At 58.5% G+C, this 18,331-nt stretch overlaps 1 pseudogene; it reads left to right on the top strand.

Moving 5' to 3' along the window:
* Nucleotides 1–1,747: 1,747 nt before the first annotated feature.
* On the top strand, nt 1,748–17,534 carry LOC138101015 (zinc finger protein 208-like; annotated as a pseudogene).
* Nucleotides 17,535–18,331: the final 797 nt, after the last annotated feature.

Here is an 18,331-nt window from a genome sequence, read left to right as displayed (position 1 = left end):
CCCGTGTGTTCCCCCCGTGTCACCCCGCTCTGGGGGGCCCTTGGGAGGCAGCTGAAGCCCACCAGGGCAGCCAGCGAAGCGCAAAAGGCGGCGGGACCCCCCTGAGAGGAAGGAGCGGGAGAAGGGCGGAGAGAAGAGGAGAAGCAGGCGGGATTAGGAAGGAGGAGGAGCGGGAGGAGGCGGGATGGAGGCGGAGGCGGGGGAGGAGGAGCGGGAGGAAGAGGAGCGAGCGAGGAAGAGGAGGAGCAGGAAGAGGAAAAGCAGCGGGGGCAGCGCGGGGTCGGCGGGCGCTGTGTCCGCCGCGGCGCCGGGAGCATCCCGCAGGTGAGCGGGGAGGGGGAGCTGGCCCCAAATGCCTCGGGGGTTGCCCCAAGCCTTGGGGTCGCCGTCCTTTTCAGCCTCGGGCAGGAAGGGGCGGGTGAGCAGCAGCTCCTCGGGGTAGGGCAGGTCCGGGGCGGCTCTGGGGGTGCGGCCCCGCTCTCGGGGGGCTTCTGGCTCAGCAGCAGCGTCGTGAGGGCGCGGCCGGAGCCCTCGGAGGTGAGCTGGGCGGGCCCCCGGGTCGGGGGGTTGAGGGGAGGGGGCTCGGGGGAGGCTTGGGAGGTGATGGGGGGGTTTCTGTGGGGATTGAGGGGTTTTGGGAGGGGTGTTTAGGTGTAACTGGGTTCCTTTTGGTGGTGACTTAAAGGGGGTGTGGGGGTTTGTGGCGATTTTAGGGGTTGGAGGAGGGGTTCTGGCGGTTTTTTGGGGGGCTGTTTTTTTTGTTGTCTCCCAATGTGGCAGCGCCCATAGATTGGAATTGGTCCCTTTGTGGCAGGTCTTTTTTTGGGTGGGTCACTATTTGGCAGCCCTCTTTGATTTAACATGCAGCCTGGATGGGCAATCAGGTTTTGGAGGAACTTGGGAATTAAAAAATGATGGATCATCTTTGGAAGGAGGGTCAGGTGTCTCAGGAGGTATTTAAAAGGGCTGCTAGAGCATGTAGGAAAAGAATTTGGGAGGCCAAAGCTCAGCTTGAACTGAAGATGGTGACTTCTGTAAAGGATAATAAGAAATGTTTTGAGAAATATATTAATGCTAAAAGGAATGGTAAGAGCAAGCTTTGTTCTTTTTTGGATGAGGGAGGGAACTTTGTATCTGCAGATGAAGAGAAGGCAGAAGTGCTTAATGCCCTCTTTGCCTCGTGTTATCCAGGAGGAGGCAGGCAGAGAACTGCTGGGATGCTTGGATCTCCATAAATCTATGGGACCGGATGAGATCCATGCCAGGGTGATGAGGGAGCTGGCAGATGAGCTTGCAAAGCCACTCTGCATCATTTCCCACCAGTCCTGGCTCACTGGGGAGGTTCCAGCTGACTGGAAGCTGGCCAGTGTGGTGCCCATTTACAGAAAGGGTGGGAAGGAGGAACCTGGTAACTATAGGCCGGTCAGCCTGGCCTCAGTAGCCGGTAAGGTCATGGATCAGCTTGTACTGAGTGTCATCACACAGAATTTCCAGGACGGCCAGGGTGTCAGAGCCGGCCCGCGTGGGTTTAGGAGGGGTAGGTCGTGTTTGACCAACCTGATCTCCTTTTATGACCAGGTGAGCTGCCTGGTAGACGCAGGAAGGGCTGTGGATGTTGTCTATTTGGGCTTCAGCCAGGCCTTTGGCACTGTCTCCCACAGCATACTCCTGGAAAAGCCGACAGCACGTGGCTTGGCCAGGAGCACTCTGCTGGGTCAAGAAGCGGCTGGATGGGTGGGCCCAGAGAGTGCTGGTGAACGGAGCTGCATCCAGCTGGTGACCAGTGACCAGTGGTGTCCCTCAGGGGTCTGTGCTGGGGCCAGTTCTGTTCAGTATTTTTATTGACGACACGGATGAGGGAATGGAGTCCTTCATTAGTAAGTTTGCAGAGGACACTAAGCTGGGAGCACGTGTCAATCTGTTGGGAGGAAGGAGGGCTCTGCAGAGAGACTTGGGACGGTTGGCTAGATGGGCAGAGTCCAACAAGACGAAGTTGAATAAGCCCAAGTGCCGGGTACTGCATTTTGGCCACAAGAATCCCCTGCAGCGTTACAGGCTGGGGACGGTGTGGCTGGACAGTGCCCAGGCGGAAAGGGACCTGGGGGTGCTGGTCGATAGCCGGCTGAACATGAGCCAGCAGTGTGCCTTGGTGGCCAAGAAGGCCAATGGCATCCTGGCCTGTATCAGGAGCAGTGTGGCCAGCAGAAGCAGGGAGGGCATTCTTCCCCTGTACTGGGCGCTGGTGAGGCCGCACATCGAGTGCTGTGTCCAGTTCTGGGCCCCTCAGTTCAGGAAGGACATTGAGGTGCTTGGAGGCGTTCAGAGAGCGGCAACGAGGCTGGTGAAGGGCTTGGAACACAAGCCCTGTGAGGAACGCCTGAGGGAGCTGGGGCTGTTTAGCCTGGAGAAAAGGAGAGTCAGAGGTGACCTTATCGCTCTCTCCAACTCCCTGAAAGGAGGCTGTAGTCAGGTGGGGCTTGAGCTTTTTCACCAGGCAGCAGCTGACAGAACGAGAGGGCACAGTCTCAAGCTGCGTCTAGGGAAATATAGGTTGGATATTAGGAAAAGGTTTTTTACAGAAAGGGTGATAAAAGTGCTGGAATGGACTACTGCCTGGGGAGGTGGTGGAATCAGCATCCCTGGATGTGTTTAGAAAAAGGCTGGATATGGCACTTGGTGCCATGATCTAGTTGAGGTGCTAGGGCACGGGTTGGACTCGATGATCTTGAAGGTTTCTTCCAACGCAGACATTCTGTGAATTCTGTGAATTCTGTGAATTCTGTGATTTGATTGGGTCCTTTTCTGGCATCCCGACTGGGGTCACTCGGTGGCAGCCCCCGTTGACTGGAAGAGATCCCTTTTTGCCAGCGCTCGGGCATTCACTATTTGGCAGCTCTACTGACTTGAATAGATCCCTTTCTGGCAGCCCCCCCAGACTCATTATTTGGCACCCCACTGATTGTAACGGGTCCTGTTTTGGGTTTGGGGTACCTGAAGGAGCAGCCCCAGTGTGCTGGGGTGTTTGGGGGGCTTTGGGGGGGTTTGGGGTACGTGCAGGACCAGCCCCAGCGCGTTGTGGTGTCTCGGGGTGCAGACCACCTTTTTCCCCTCACGTTTCCCACCCTTTTTCCCTTCACGTTTCCCGCCCTTTTTCCCCTCACGTTTCCCGCCCTTTTTCCCCTCACGTTTCCCGCCCTTTTTCCCCTCACGTTTCCCGCCCTTTTTCCCCTCACGTTCCCGCCTTTTCTCCCCCTCACGTTTCCCACCCTTTTTTCCCTCAGAAGCTCACCCCAAATCCCTCGGGGGCTCCCCAAGCAGCGTTTTCCTTTGGGGGGTGTTTGGAGCTCGCAGCTTCCAGAATGGAGCCCCAAATCTCTTTGTGGGTCCCTGGCAGGGTTTCATTTTGGCACGGGGGCGATGTTTGGATCCTTCGGGACCCCAAAGCTGAGCCGCAAATGGCCCTTTGGGGGATATTTTGGGGGCTCGGTGCCGGTGCCGGGGTGGGAGGGGGACATCGGTCTTGGGGTGCCCCGGGAGAGCGGTGGAGGGGAACGCCGGGAGCCCCGGGATGGGGTGAGGGGAGAGGGGCGATCCCGGAGCTGGGGGAGCCCCGGCAGCCCGGAGAGGGGGAGAGCCTGGATAAGGGGGGAGCCCTGGGATTGCTGGAAGCCCGGAGCAGAGAAGCAGGGGAGAAGGGAGCCCTGGGAGCCCCAAAACCCCCCGGATCATCCCTGAGTGGGACCCCAGAGCTGGGGGAACCCCAGGAGCCACGGGACCCCGATGAGGGCAGGGAAAGGAGAGTCCCAGAAACCCAAAGTGGAGAGATCAGAGAGGGGCAACATGTGGGAGGGTTTTTGGGCTGAATCGTGGTGGTTTGGGGTTTTTCATGGACATAAAAGCCCCGGAGACTCCCGGAGATGGACCTGGGCAGGAGGAACCCGCAGCCCAAGGCACTCAGCCCTTGTTTTTCCCCCCAGACCAGGATTTGTCATTCCCGAGGCGTGGCCGGATGGAGGAGGAGGAAAAGGCCCGGAGTTCCCCCACGAGGAGGGGCTGCAAACGCAGCCCAGAGAGATCCAAGGAGGAAAGAGCCGCCCTGGGCCAGGAAGGCGTCCGGAGATCCAGGCAGAGCTCAGAGGTGGGGGAGAAGGCTCAGGGCGGGGAGCAGCCCCACAAGTGCTTGGAGTGTGGGAAGGGCTTCAGGTGGATCTGCAAGCTGAGGAAACACCAGAGGATCCACACGGAAGACTGGCCCCACAAGTGCTTGGAGTGTGGGAAGGGCTTCAGAAAAAACTCCGAGCTGATTAAACACCAGAGGATCCACACTGGGGAAAAGCCCTACAAGTGTGGGGAATGTGGGAAGGGCTTCAGAGTCAGCTCCAGCCTGATTAAACACCAGAGGATCCACACTGGGGAATGGCCCTACAAGTGTGGGGAGTGTGGGACGGGCTTCAGCTCCAGCTCCCAGCTGGTCAGCCACCAGAGGATCCACACTGGGGAAAAGCCCTACGAGTGTGGGGAGTGTGGGAAGAGCTTCACCTACAGCTTCAGCCTGACTGAACACCAGAGGATCCACACCGGAGAGAGGCCCTACGAGTGTGGGGAGTGTGGGATGTCCTTCATCCGGAGCACCCGCCTGAGGATACACCAGAGGATCCACACCGGGGAACGGCCCTACAAGTGTGGGGAGTGTGGGATGTCCTTCAGGCAGAGTGCCTGCCTGAGGATACACCAGAGAATCCACACTGGGGAAAAACCCTACGAGTGTGGGGAGTGTGGGATGTCCTTCATCCGGAGCTCCCGCCTGAGGATACACCAGAGAATCCACACTGGGGAAAAACCCTACGAGTGTGGGGAGTGTGGGATGTCCTTCATCCGGAGCACCAGCCTGAGGATACACCAGAGGATCCACACTGGGGAACGGCCCTACAAGTGTGGGGAGTGTGGGATGTCCTTCAGGCAGAGCGCCCGCCTGAGGATACACCAGAGGATCCACACTGGGGAAAAACCCTACGAGTGTGGGGAGTGTGGGAAGAGCTTCAGGACCAGCTTCACTCTGATGCAGCACCAGAGCATCCACACTGGGGAAAAGCCCTACAAGTGCTTGGAATGTGGGATGGGCTTCAGAAACAGCTCCAAGCTGCTGGGACACCAGAGCACTCACACTGGGGAATGGCCCCACAACTGCTTGGAATGTGGGAAAGGCTTCAGCTACAAATGCCAGCTGATTAAACACCGGAGCATCCACACCAGGTAACGGCGCTACAAGTGTGGGGAGTGCGGGAAGGGCTTCAGCCGGAGCTGCCAGCCGATGGAACACCAGGTGACCCACAGCGGGGAACGGCCCTTCGAGTGTGGGGCGTGTGGGAAGAGGTTCCAGAGCAGCTCCCTCCTCCTCAGACATGAGCGCATTCCCACGGATGAGAGGCCCTTCCGCTGCCCCGACTGCAGGAAGGGCTTCAAGCACAGCTCCACCCTCAGCAGGCACCGGCGCCTCCACAGCAGGGAGAGGCCCCAGGAGAGCCCCGAGTGCGGGAAGAGCTTCTCAGAGATCTCTCCTTTGGCCCGACACCAGCAGAGCCATCGGTAAGGGCAGCCCCGCGAGTGCCCCGAGTGCGGGAAGAGCTTCGTGCGCTGCTCCAGCTCCATCCCCCGTGGGAGGGTCGGCGCTGGATGATCCCCAGTGCCCCCCGTGGGGCAGAGCCCTGGTGACCCCCGTTCCGGGTGATCCGCGCTGGGTGGGGGGAAGGTGTTGGAGAGATTTCTTTGCCTTCTCCTTGTGCTGCTGGGATTTGGTTGGGAATAAATTCCCTCCGTGTGCCCAGGCTGGCTCTGGTGTGCCCGTGCCAGTTGAAAGGGTTCAAATCATTGTAGCTGTGCAGGTATAAGCTACAGGGTAAAAGTTAGCAAGTATTGGCCACAAGCTTAAGGCAGAGGATGTAACTTGGCAAGAAACGGGGAACAACCGTCGCAGAAATGATGACCAAAGCTTGCTGAGAGCAGTCGAGAAACTGCTGAAACTGCAGCCCAGGAGAGACTGCGCGTGCCTGGGGGAGAGAGGGGCAAAGAGAAAGTGCAAAGGGGGGAAGGCTGTGGCAGCTGGGGGGGGATGGGGGTGGGGAGGAATTTTTATGACCTGTTGTGGTTATGATCTGTTCCCAATAAAGCTTCCCAGTTCGGGCCGGTGCCGTTCATTGTTGGGCAGTGGGGACGGACTTGGGGGGAGCCGCGATTGGGGGGGGCCGCGATTGGGGGGTGCAGATGCCTCGGAGTGATCGGGAATGGGGACCCCCGTGTGTTCCCCCCGTGTCACCCCGCTCTGGGGGGCCCTTGGGAGGCAGCTGAAGCCCACCAGGGCAGCCAGCGAAGCGCAAAAGGCGGCGGGACCCCCCTGAGAGGAAGGAGCGGGAGAAGGGCGGAGAGAAGAGGAGAAGCAGGCGGGATTAGGAAGGAGGAGGAGCGGGAGGAGGCGGGATGGAGGCGGAGGCGGGGGAGGAGGAGCGGGAGGAAGAGGAGCGAGCGAGGAAGAGGAGGAGCAGGAAGAGGAAAAGCAGCGGGGGCAGCGCGGGGTCGGCGGGCGCTGTGTCCGCCGCGGCGCCGGGAGCATCCCGCAGGTGAGCGGGGAGGGGGAGCTGGCCCCAAATGCCTCGGGGGTTGCCCCAAGCCTTGGGGTCGCCGTCCTTTTCAGCCTCGGGCAGGAAGGGGCGGGTGAGCAGCAGCTCCTCGGGGTAGGGCAGGTCCGGGGCGGCTCTGGGGGTGCGGCCCCGCTCTCGGGGGGCTTCTGGCTCAGCAGCAGCGTCGTGAGGGCGCGGCCGGAGCCCTCGGAGGTGAGCTGGGCGGGCCCCCGGGTCGGGGGGTTGAGGGGAGGGGGCTCGGGGGAGGCTTGGGAGGTGATGGGGGGGTTTCTGTGGGGATTGAGGGGGTTTGGGAGGGGTGTTTAGGTGTAACTGGGTTCCTTTTGGTGGTGACTTAAAGGGGGTGTGGGGGTTTGTGGCGATTTTAGGGGTTGGAGGAGGGGTTCTGGGGGTTTGTGGGGGGGTGTTTTTTTTGTTGTCTCCCAATGTGGCAGCGCCCATAGATTGGAATTGGTCCCTTTGTGGCAGGTCTTTTTTTGGGTGGGTCACTATTTGGCAGCCCTCTTTGATTTAACATGCAGCCTGGATGGGCAATCAGGTTTTGGAGGAACTTGGGAATTAAAAAATGATGGATCATCTTTGGAAGGAGGGTCAGGTCTCTCAGGAGGTATTTAAAAGGGCTGCTAGAGCATGTAGGAAAAGAATTTGGGAGGCCAAAGCTCAGCTTGAACTTAAGATGGCGACTTTTGTAAAGGATAATAAGAAATGTTTTGAGAAATATATTAATGCTAAAAGGAATGGTAAGAGCAAGCTTTGTTCTTTTTTGGATGAGGGAGGGAACTTCGTATCTGCAGATGAAGAGAAGGCAGAAGTGCTTAATGCCCTCTTTGCCTCGTGTTATCCAGGAGGAGGCAGGCAGAGAACTGCTGGGATGCTTGGATCTCCATAAATCTATGGGACCGGATGAGATCCATGCCAGGGTGATGAGGGAGCTGGCAGATGAGCTTGCAAAGCCACTCTGCATCATTTCCCACCAGTCCTGGCTCACTGGGGAGGTTCCAGCTGACTGGAAGCTGGCCAGTGTGGTGCCCATGTACAGAAAGGGTGGGAAGGAGGAACCTGGTAACTATAGGCCGGTCAGCCTGGCCTCAGTAGCCGGTAAGGTCATGGATCAGCTTGTACTGAGTGTCATCACACAGAATTTCCAGGACGGCCAGGGTGTCAGAGCCAGCCCGCGTGGGTTTAGGAGGGGTAGGTCGTGTTTGACCAACCTGATCTCCTTTTATGACCAGGTGAGCTGCCTGGTAGACGCAGGAAGGGCTGTGGATGTTGTCTATTTGGGCTTCAGCCAGGCCTTTGGCACTGTCTCCCACAGCATACTCCTGGAAAAGCCGACAGCACGTGGCTTGGCCAGGAGCACTCTGCTGGGTCAAGAACCGGCTGGATGGGCGGGCCCAGAGAGTGCTGGTGAACGGAGCTGCATCCAGCTGGTGACCAGTGACCAGTGGTGTCCCTCAGGGGTCTGTGCTGGGGCCAGTTCTGTTCAGTATTTTTATTGACGACACGGATGAGGGAATGGAGTCCTTCATTAGTAAGTTTGCAGAGGACACTAAGCTGGGAGCACGTGTCAGTCTGTTGGGAGGAAGGAGGGCTCTGCAGAGAGACTTGGAACGGTTGGCTAGATGGGCAGAGTCCAACAAGACGAAGTTGAATAAGCCCAAGTGCCGGGTACTGCATTTTGGCCACAAGAATCCCCTGCAGCGTTACAGGCTGGGGACGGTGTGGCTGGACAGCGCCCAGGCGGAAAGGGACCTGGGGGTGCTGGTCGATAGCCGGCTGAACATGAGCCAGCAGTGTGCCTTGGTGGCCAAGAAGGCCAATGGCATCCTGGCCTGTATCAGGAGCAGTGTGGCCAGCAGAAGCAGGGAGGGCATTCTTCCCCTGTACTGGGCGCTGGTGAGGCCGCACATCGAGTGCTGTGTCCAGTTCTGGGCCCCTCAGTTCAGGAAGGACATTGAGGTGCTTGGAGGCGTTCAGAGAGCGGCAACGAGGCTGGTGAAGGGCTTGGAACACAAGCCCTGTGAGGAACGCCTGAGGGAGCTGGGGCTGTTTAGCCTGGAGAAAAGGAGAGTCAGAGGTGACCTTATCGCTCTCTCCAACTCCCTGAAAGGAGGCTGTAGTCAGGTGGGGCTTGAGCTTTTTCACCAGGCAGCAGCTGACAGAACGAGAGGGCACAGTCTCAAGCTGCGTCTAGGGAAATATAGGTTGGATATTAGGAAAAGGTTTTTTACAGAAAGGGTGATAAAAGTGCTGGAATGGACTGCCTGGGGAGGTGGTGGAATCAGCATCCCTGGATGTGTTTAGAAAAAGGCTGGATATGGCACTTGGTGCCATGATCTAGTTGAGGTGCTAGGGCACGGGTTGGACTCGATGATCTTGAAGGTTTCTTCCAACGCAGACATTCTGTGAATTCTGTGAATTCTGTGAATTCTGTGATTTGATTGGGTCCTTTTCTGGCATCCCGACTGGGGTCACTCGGTGGCAGCCCCCGTTGACTGGAAGAGATCCCTTTTTGCCAGCCCTCGGGCATTCACTATTTGGCAGCTCTACTGACTTGAATAGATCCCTTTCTGGCAGCCCCCCCAGACTCATTATTTGCACCCCACTGATTGTAACGGGTCCTTTTTTGGGTTTGGGGTACCTGAAGGAGCAGCCCCAGTGTGCTGGGGTGTTTGGGGGGCTTTGGGGGGGTTTGGGGTACGTGCAGGACCAGCCCCAGCGCGTTGTGGTGTCTCGGGGTGCAGACCACCTTTTTCCCCTCACGTTTCCCACCCTTTTTCCCCTCACGTTTCCCGCCCTTTTTCCCCTCACGTTTCCCGCCCTTTCCCCCTCATGTTTCCCGCCCTTTTTCCCCTCACGTTTCCCGCCCTTTTCCCCTCACGTTTCCCGCCCTTTTTCCCCTCACGTTTCCCGCCCTTTTATTCCCCTCACGTTTCCCGCCCTTTTATTCCCCTCACGTTCCCGCCTTTTCTCCCCCTCACGTTTCCCGCCCTTTTTCCCCTCACGTTTCCCGCCCTTTTTCCCCTCACGTTTCCTGCACTTTTCTCCCCCTCACGTTTCCCACCCTTTTTCCCTCAGAAGCTCACCCCAAATCCCTCGGGGGCTCCCCAAGCAGCGTTTTCCTTTGGGGGGTGTTTGGAGCTCGCAGCTTCCAGAATGGAGCCCCAAATCTCTTTGTGGGTCCCTGGCAGGGTTTCATTTTGGCACGGGGGCGATGTTTGGATCCTTCGGGACCCCAAAGCTGAGCCGCAAATGGCCCTTTGGGGGATATTTTGGGGGCTCGGTGCCGGTGCCGGGGTGGGAGGGGGACATCGGTCTTGGGGTGCCCCGGGAGAGCGGTGGAGGGGAACGCCGGGAGCCCCGGGATGGGGTGAGGGGAGAGGGGCGATCCCGGAGCTGGGGGAGCCCCGGCAGCCCGGAGAGGGGGAGAGCCTGGATAAGGGGGGACCCCTGGGATTGCTGGAAGCCCGGAGCAGAGAAGCAGGGGAGAAGGGAGCCCTGGGAGCCCCAAAACCCCCCGGATCATCCCTGAGTGGGACCCCAGAGCTGGGGGAACCCCAGGAGCCACGGGACCCCGATGAGGGCAGGGAAAGGAGAGTCCCAGAAACCCAAAGTGGAGAGATCGGAGAGGGGCAACTGGTGGGAGGGTTTTTGGGCTGAATCGTGGTGGTTTGGGGTTTTCATGGACACAAAAGCCCCCGAGACTCCCGGAGATGGACCTGGGCAGGAGGAACCCTATCCTGGGTTGAGGTGCATTCTATTACCATCCTCATGAGCCATTGAAATCAGGTGGGGCAGTGTTTCCTTGCCTCCTCCCCCCAGTCTACCTTGCTGTTAATGGCCCATCCTTGTCCTGCCCCATGACTCAGAGATAACTGCCTCCGGACTATCTTCTGTTAATGAGCCTAATCAACACTTGGCCTCATGACTCATTACCCCATTGTGAGATGCTGCACCCAGAGGGAGGAACCAAGCGTCCCATTCCCATCGTGGATATAATCTGAGACTGAACACCGGAGACATCCCTTCTCCACTGGATTTCCAGAGGACAGGAGCTACAGAGCCACCACCGGACCTTCTGAGGAAGAGAAGACCTTTTTTTTTCTCTACAGGATCACTGCTTCAGAGGAGTGCAGCCACCATTCTACCAGACTGCTACCAGCACCCTGCCTTACAGGGACTCAGGTTGTATTTTGACTCTGTCAGTTTGAACCAGTGTTTTCTTTTAGTCCTTCTTTTTTCCCTTTCCTTTAATTTTGCCCATTAAATTGTTATTCTGACTTGCTGCCTCCCACTGGTTTGTTTTCAAACTAGTACAAACCCGCAGCCCAAGGCACTCAGCCCTTGTTTTTCCCCCCAGACCAGGATTTGTCATTCCCGAGGCGTGGCCGGATGGAGGAGGAGGAAAAGGCCCGGAGTTCCCCCACGAGGAGGGGCTGCAAACGCAGCCCAGAGAGATCCAAGGAGGAAAGAGCCGCCCTGGGCCAGGAAGGCGTCCGGAGATCCAGGCAGAGCTCAGAGCTGGGGGAGAAGGCTCAGGGCGGGGAGCAGCCCCACAAGTGCTTGGAGTGTGGGAAGAGCTTCAGGTGGATCTGCAAGCTGAGGAAACACCAGAGGATCCACACGGAAGACTGGCCCCACAAGTGCTTGGAGTGTGGGAAGGGCTTCAAAAACAACTCCCAGCTGAGCCAGCACCAGAGGATCCACACTGGGGAAAAGCCCTACAAGTGTGGGGAATGTGGGAAGAGCTTCAGCTCCAGCTCCTACCTGGTCAGCCACCAGAGCATCCACACTGGGAATTGGCCCCACAAGTGTGGGGAGTGTGGGAAGGGCTTCAGGATCAGCTCCCTGCTGATTAAACACCAGAGGATCCACACTGGGGAAAAGCCCTTCAAGTGTGGGGAGTGTGGGAAGAGCTTCAGCTCCAGCTCCAACCTCGTCAGCCACCAGAGGATCCACACCGGGGAATGGCCCTACCAGTGTGGGGAGTGTGGGACGGGCTTCAGCCAGAGCTCCCACCTGGTCAGCCACCAGAGGATCCACACTGGGGAAAAGCCCTACGAGTGTGGGGAGTGTGGGAAGAGCTTCAGAGTCAGCTCCAGCCTGATTAAACACCAGAGCATCCACACCGGAGAGAGGCCCTACGAGTGTGGGGAGTGTGGGAAGAGCTTCAGAGACAGCTTCGTCCTGACTGAACACCAGAGGATCCACACTGGAGAGAGGCCCTACGAGTGTGGGGAGTGTGGGATGTCCTTCGGCCACAGCTCCGACCTGAGGATACACCAGAGGATCCACACCGGGGAAAAGCCCTACGAGTGTGGGGAGTGTGGGAAGAGCTTCAGGGCCAGCTCCACTCTGATGCAGCACCAGAGGATCCACACTGGGGAACGGCCCTGGGAGTGTGGGGAGTGTGGGAAGAGCTTCAGGACCAGCTCCTCTCTAAAGGAACACCAGAGCATCCACACTGGGGAAAAGCCCTACAAGTGCTTGGAATGTGGGATGGGCTTCAGAAACAGCTCCAAGCTGCTGGGACACCAGAGCACTCACACTGGGGAATGGCCCCACAACTGCTTGGAATGTGGGAAAGGCTTCAGCTACAAATGCCAGCTGATTAAACACCGGAGCATCCACACCAGGTAACGGCGCTACAAGTGTGGGGAGTGCGGGAAGGGCTTCAGCCGGAGCTGCCAGCTGATGGAACACCAGGTGACCCACAGCGGGGAACGGCCCTTCGAGTGTGGGGCGTGTGGGAAGAGGTTCCAGAGCAGCTCCCTCCTCCTCAGACATGAGCGCATTCCCACGGATGAGAGGCCCTTCCGCTGCCCCGACTGCAGGAAGGGCTTCAAGCACAGCTCCACCCTCAGCAGGCACCGGCGCCTCCACAGCAGGGAGAGGCCCCAGGAGAGCCCCGAGTGCGGGAAGAGCTTCTCAGAGATCTCTCCTTTGGCCCGACACCAGCAGAGCCATCGGTAAGGGCAGCCCCGCGAGTGCCCCGAGTGCGGGAAGAGCTTCGTGCGCTGCTCCAGCTCCATCCCCCGTGGGAGGGTCGGCGCTGGATGATCCCCAGTGCCCCCCGTGGGGCAGAGCCCTGGTGACCCCCGTTCCGGGTGATCCGCGCTGGGTGGGGGGAAGGTGTTGGAGAGATTTCTTTGCCTTCTCCTTGTGCTGCTGGGATTTGGTTGGGAATAAATTCCCTCCGTGGGCCCAGGCTGGCTCTGGTGTGCCCGTGCCAGTTGAAAGGGTTCGAATCATTGTAGCTGTGCAGGTATAAGCTACAGGGTAAAAGTTAGCAAGTATTGGCCACAAGCTTAAGGCACAGGATGTAACTTGGCAAGAAACGGGGAACAACCGTCGCAGAAATGATGACCAAAGCTTGCTGAGAGCAGTCGAGAAACTGCTGAAACTGCAGCCCAGGAGAGACTGCGCGTGCCTGGGGGAGAGAGGGGCAAAGAGAAAGTGCAAAGGGGGGAAGGCTGTGGCAGCTGGGGGGGATGGGGGTGGGGAGGAATTTTTATGACCTGTTGTGGTTATGATCTGTTCCCAATAAAGCTTCCCAGTTCGGCCCGGTGCCGTTCATTGTTGGGCAGTGGGGAAGGACTTGGGGGGAGCCGCGATTGGGGGGGCCGCGATTGGGGGGTGCAGATGCCTGGGAGTGATCGGGAATGGGGACCCCCGTGTGTTCCCCCCGTGTCACCCCGCTCTGGGGGGCCCTTGGGAGGCAGCTGAAGCCCACCAGGGCAGCCAGCGAAGCGCAAAAGGCGGCGGGACCCCCCTGAGAGGAAGGAGCGGGAGAAGGGCGGAGAGAAGAGGAGAAGCAGGCGGGATTAGGAAGGAGGAGGAGCGGGAGAAGGGCGGAGAGAAGAGGAGAAGCAGGCGGGATTAGGAAGGAGGAGGAGCGGGAGGAGGCGGGATGGAGGCGGAGGCGGGGGAGGAGGAGCGGGAGGAAGAGGAGCGAGCGAGGAAGAGGAGGAGCAGGAAGAGGAAAAGCAGCGGGGGCAGCGCGGGGTCGGCGGGCGCTGTGTCCGCCGCGGCGCCGGGAGCATCCCGCAGGTGAGCGGGGAGGGGGAGCTGGCCCCAAATGCCTCGGGGGTTGCCCCAAGCCTTGGGGTCGCCGTCCTTTTCAGCCTCGGGCAGGAAGGGGCGGGTGAGCAGCAGCTCCTCGGGGTAGGGCAGGTCCGGGGCGGCTCTGGGGGTGCGGCCCCGCTCTCGGGGGGCTTCTGGCTCAGCAGCAGCGTCGTGAGGGCGCGGCCGGAGCCCTCGGAGGTGAGCTGGGCGGGCCCCCGGGTCGGGGGCTTGAGGGGAGGGGGCTCGGGGGAGGCTTGGGAGGTGATGGGGGGGTTTCTGTGGGGATTGAGGGGTTTTGGGAGGGGTGTTTAGGTGTAACTGGGTTCCTTTTGGTGGTGACTTAAAGGGGGTGTGGGGGTTTGTGGCGATTTTAGGGGTTGGAGGAGGGGTTCTGGGGGTTTGGGGGAGGGGTGTGTTTTTTTGTTGTCTCCCAATGTGGCAGCGCCCATAGATGGGAATTGGTCCCTTTGTGGCAGGTCTTTATTTGGGGGCGGGGATCACTATTTGTCAGCCCTGTTAGACTTGTTAGGGTCCAATTTTGTCATCGTGTTTGGGGTTATTATTTGGCATCCTCCTTGCCTTTAATAGCTCTCTTTCTGGCATCCCCCTCTGGAATCACTATGTGGCAGCCCCCATTGATTTGATAAGCTCTCTTTGTGGCAGCTTGTTGAGGTCACAATTTTGCAGCCCCCATTGACTTGAATAGATCCCTTTCTGGCAGCCCCCCCAGACTCATTATTTGGCACCCCACTGATTGTAACGGGTCCTGTTTTGGGTTTGGGGTACCTGAAGGAGCAGCCCCAGTGTGCTGGGGTGTTTGGGGGGCTTTGGGGGGGTTTGGGGTACGTGCAGGACCAGCCCCAGCGCGTTGTGGTGTCTCGGGGTGCAGACCACCTTTTTCCCCTCACGTTTCCCACCTTTTTCCCCTCACGTTTCCCACCTTTTTCCCCTCACGTTTCCCGCCCTTTTTCCCCTCACGTTTCCCGCCCTTTTATTCCCCTCACGTTTCCCGCCCTTTTATTCCCCTCACGTTTCCCGCCCTTTTTCCCCTCACGTTCCCGCCCTTTTATTCCCCTCACGTTCCCGCCTTTTCTCCCCCTCACGTTTCCTGCCCTTTTTCCCCTCACGTTTCCCGCCCTTTTTCCCCTCACGTTTCCCGCCCTTTTTCCCCTCACGTTTCCCGCCCTTTTTCCCCTCACGTTTCCCACCCTTTTATTCCCCTCACGTTCCCGCCTTTTCTCCCCCTCACGTTTCCCTCCCTTTTTTCCCTCAGAAGCTCACCCCAAATCCCTCGGGGGGTCCCCAAGCAGCGTTTTCCTTTGGGGGGTGTTTGGAGCTCGCAGCTTCCAGAATGGAGCCCCAAATCTCTTTGTGGGTCCCTGGCAGGGTTTCATTTTGGCACGGGGGCGATGTTTGGATCCTTCGGGACCCCAAAGCTGAGCCGCAAATGGCCCTTTGGGGGATATTTTGGGGGCTCGGTGCCGGTGCCGGGGTGGGAGGGGGACATCGGTCTTGGGGTGCCCCGGGAGAGCGGTGGAGGGGAACGCCGGGAGCCCCGGGATGGGGTGAGGGGAGAGGGGCGATCCCGGAGCTGGGGGAGCCCCGGCAGCCCGGAGAGGGGGAGAGCCTGGATAAGGGGGGACCCCTGGGATTGCTGGAAGCCCGGAGCAGATAAGCAGGGGAGAAGGGAGCCCTGGGAGCCCCAAAACCCCCCGGATCATCCCTGAGTGGGACCCCAGAGCTGGGGGAACCCCAGGAGCCACGGGACCCCGATGAGGGCAGGGAAAGGAGAGTCCCAGAAACCCAAAGTGGAGAGATCAGAGAGGGGCAACTGGTGGGAGGGTTTTTTGGGCTGAATCGTGGTGGTTTGGGGTTTTTCATGGACATAAAAGTCCCCGAGACTCCCGGAGATGGACCTGGGCAGGAGGAACCCGCAGCCCAAGGCACTCAGCCCTTGTTTTTCCCCCCAAACCAGGATTTGTCATTCCCGAGGCGTGGCCGGATGGAGGAGGAGGAAAAGGCCCGGAATTCCCCCACGAGGAGGGGCTGCAAACTCAGCCCAGAGAGATCCAAGGAGGAAAGAGCCGCCCTGGGCCAGGAAGGCGTCCGGAGATCCAGGCAGAGCTCAGAGGTGGGGGAGAAGGCTCAGGGCGGGGAGCAGCCCCACAAGTGCTTGGAGTGTGGGAAGGGCTTCAGGTGGATCTGCAAGCTGAGGAAACACCAGAGGATCCACACGGAAGACTGGCCCCACAAGTGCTTGGAGTGTGGGAAGGGCTTCAGAAAAAACTCCGAGCTGATTAAACACCAGAGGATCCACACTGGGGAAAAGCCCTACAAGTGTGGGGAATGTGGGAAGGGCTTCAGGTCCAGCTCCAACCTGATTAAACACCAGAGGATCCACACCGGGGAATGGCCCTACAAGTGTGGGGAGTGTGGGACGGGCTTCAGCTCCAGCTCCCAGCTGGTCAGCCACCAGAGGATCCACACTGGGGAAAAGCCCTACGAGTGTGGGGAGTGTGGGAAGAGCTTCACCTACAGCTTCAGCCTGACTGAACACCAGAGGATCCACACCGGAGAGAGGCCCTACGAGTGTGGGGAGTGTGGGATGTCCTTCATCCGGAGCACCCGCCTGAGGATACACCAGAGGATCCACACCGGGGAACGGCCCTACAAGTGTGGGGAGTGTGGGATGTCCTTCAGGCAGAGCGCCCGCCTGAGGATACACCAGAGAATCCACACTGGGGAAAAACCCTACGAGTGTGGGGAGTGTGGGATGTCCTTCATCCGGAGCGCCCGCCTGAGGATACACCAGAGGATCCACACTGGGGAAAAACCCTACGAGTGTGGGGAGTGTGGGAAGAGCTTCAGGACCAGCTCCACTCTGATGCAGCACCAGAGCATCCACACTGGGGAAAAGCCCTACAAGTGCTTGGAATGTGGGATGGGCTTCAGAAACAGCTCCAAGCTGCTGGGACACCAGAGCACTCACACTGGGGAATGGCCCCACAACTGCTTGGAATGTGGGAAAGGCTTCAGCTACAAATGCCAGCTGATTAAACACCGGAGCATCCACACCAGGTAACGGCGCTACAAGTGTGGGGAGTGCGGGAAGGGCTTCAGCCGGAGCTGCCTGTCGGAACTGAAGGCGAGATGATGGTGATGAGGGTGTGGGTTCGGTCGGGCCCGGCTGGAGATGGACGGATGGAGACGTCTCTATAAGCGGGTCTTTGGAGCATGCAGTTTATTGCAGAGGGCGTGGGTACAGAGGCACTGCTTAGAGCTGCCAGCTGCAGCTCCAAGCAGGCCCAAGGTGTAGGAGAGAGAGAGATGAATCAAGAGCAAGAGGCTAAGAGCTAAGAGAGTAAAGAGCAAGAGAGATGAATTAAGAGGAGAGCTGAATTAAGAAGAGTTACTAAGAGCGTTACTAAGAGGAGAAGAGCATTACTAAGAGGAGAGGAGAGTTAAGAGAGCGAGGAGCTTGTTACAATACAATAAATCATCTTCTGTAGTGAATATTCTAATTCTCAGTAGCCAATCTAATACAAGGTACAAATCCTATAGCATTTACATACAGCCTATAAGAGTTATTACATTACCATAGAGTGTTACATTTTAACTTCTAAAAACTTCTCCTTGGACCCCTTCTGCTGAGCTAGTAGGGTCTGCTCTGACCCTTGGACCTGTCTGCAAGCAGAGGGGATTGTTCAATCAAGAGGGGATTACCTTCAGCCGGCTATACCATTGTTTTCCAGTTGTTCAGTAACTAAGACTCTATATCTCAAAGATGGCCTTCATTTCGATGTCGCTCACAGTTTTCATATTCCCAAAATCTTTTGTTAGGCAATCATATTTATAAGGCTTTCCTGTTTCATCTTCCCCAACACTGCCAGCTGATGGAACACCAGGTGACCCACAGCGGGGAACGGCCCTTCGAGTGTGGGGCGTGTGGGAAGAGGTTCCAGAGCAGCTCCCTCCTCCTCAGACATGAGCGCATTGCCACGGATGAGAGGCCCTTCCGCTGCCCCGACTGCAGGAAGGGCTTCAAGCACAGCTCCACCCTCAGCAGGCACCGGCGCCTCCACAGCAGGGAGAGGCCCCAGGAGAGCCCCGAGTGCGGGAAGAGCTTCTCAGAGATCTCTCCTTTGGCCCGACACCAGCAGAGCCATCGGTAAGGGCAGCCCCGCGAGTGCCCCGAGTGCGGGAAGAGCTTCGTGCGCTGCTCCAGCTCCATCCCCCGTGGGAGGGTCGGCGCTGGATGATCCCCAGTGCCCCCCGTGGGGCAGAGCCCTGGTGACCCCCGTTCCGGGTGATCCGCGCTGGGTGGGGGGAAGGTGTTGGAGAGATTTCTTTGCCTTCTCCTTGTGCTGCTGGGATTTGGTTGGGAATAAATTCCCTCCGTGGGCCCAGGCTGGCTCTGGTGTGCCCGTGCCCGTTGAAAGGGTTCAAATCATTGTAGCTGTGCAGGTATAAGCTACAGGGTAAAAGTTAGCAAGTATTGGCCACAAGCTTAAGGCACAGGATGTAACTTGGCAAGAAACGGGGAACAACCGTCGCAGAAATGATGACCAAAGCTTGCTGAGAGCAGTCGAGAAACTGCTGAAACTGCAGCCCAGGAGAGACTGCGCGTGCCT

Source organism: Aphelocoma coerulescens, unplaced genomic scaffold, assembly GCF_041296385.1.
Source record: "Aphelocoma coerulescens isolate FSJ_1873_10779 unplaced genomic scaffold, UR_Acoe_1.0 HiC_scaffold_182, whole genome shotgun sequence".
NCBI lineage: Eukaryota > Metazoa > Chordata > Aves > Passeriformes > Corvidae > Aphelocoma > Aphelocoma coerulescens.
This window is presented reverse-complemented; position numbering and strand designations above follow the sequence as displayed.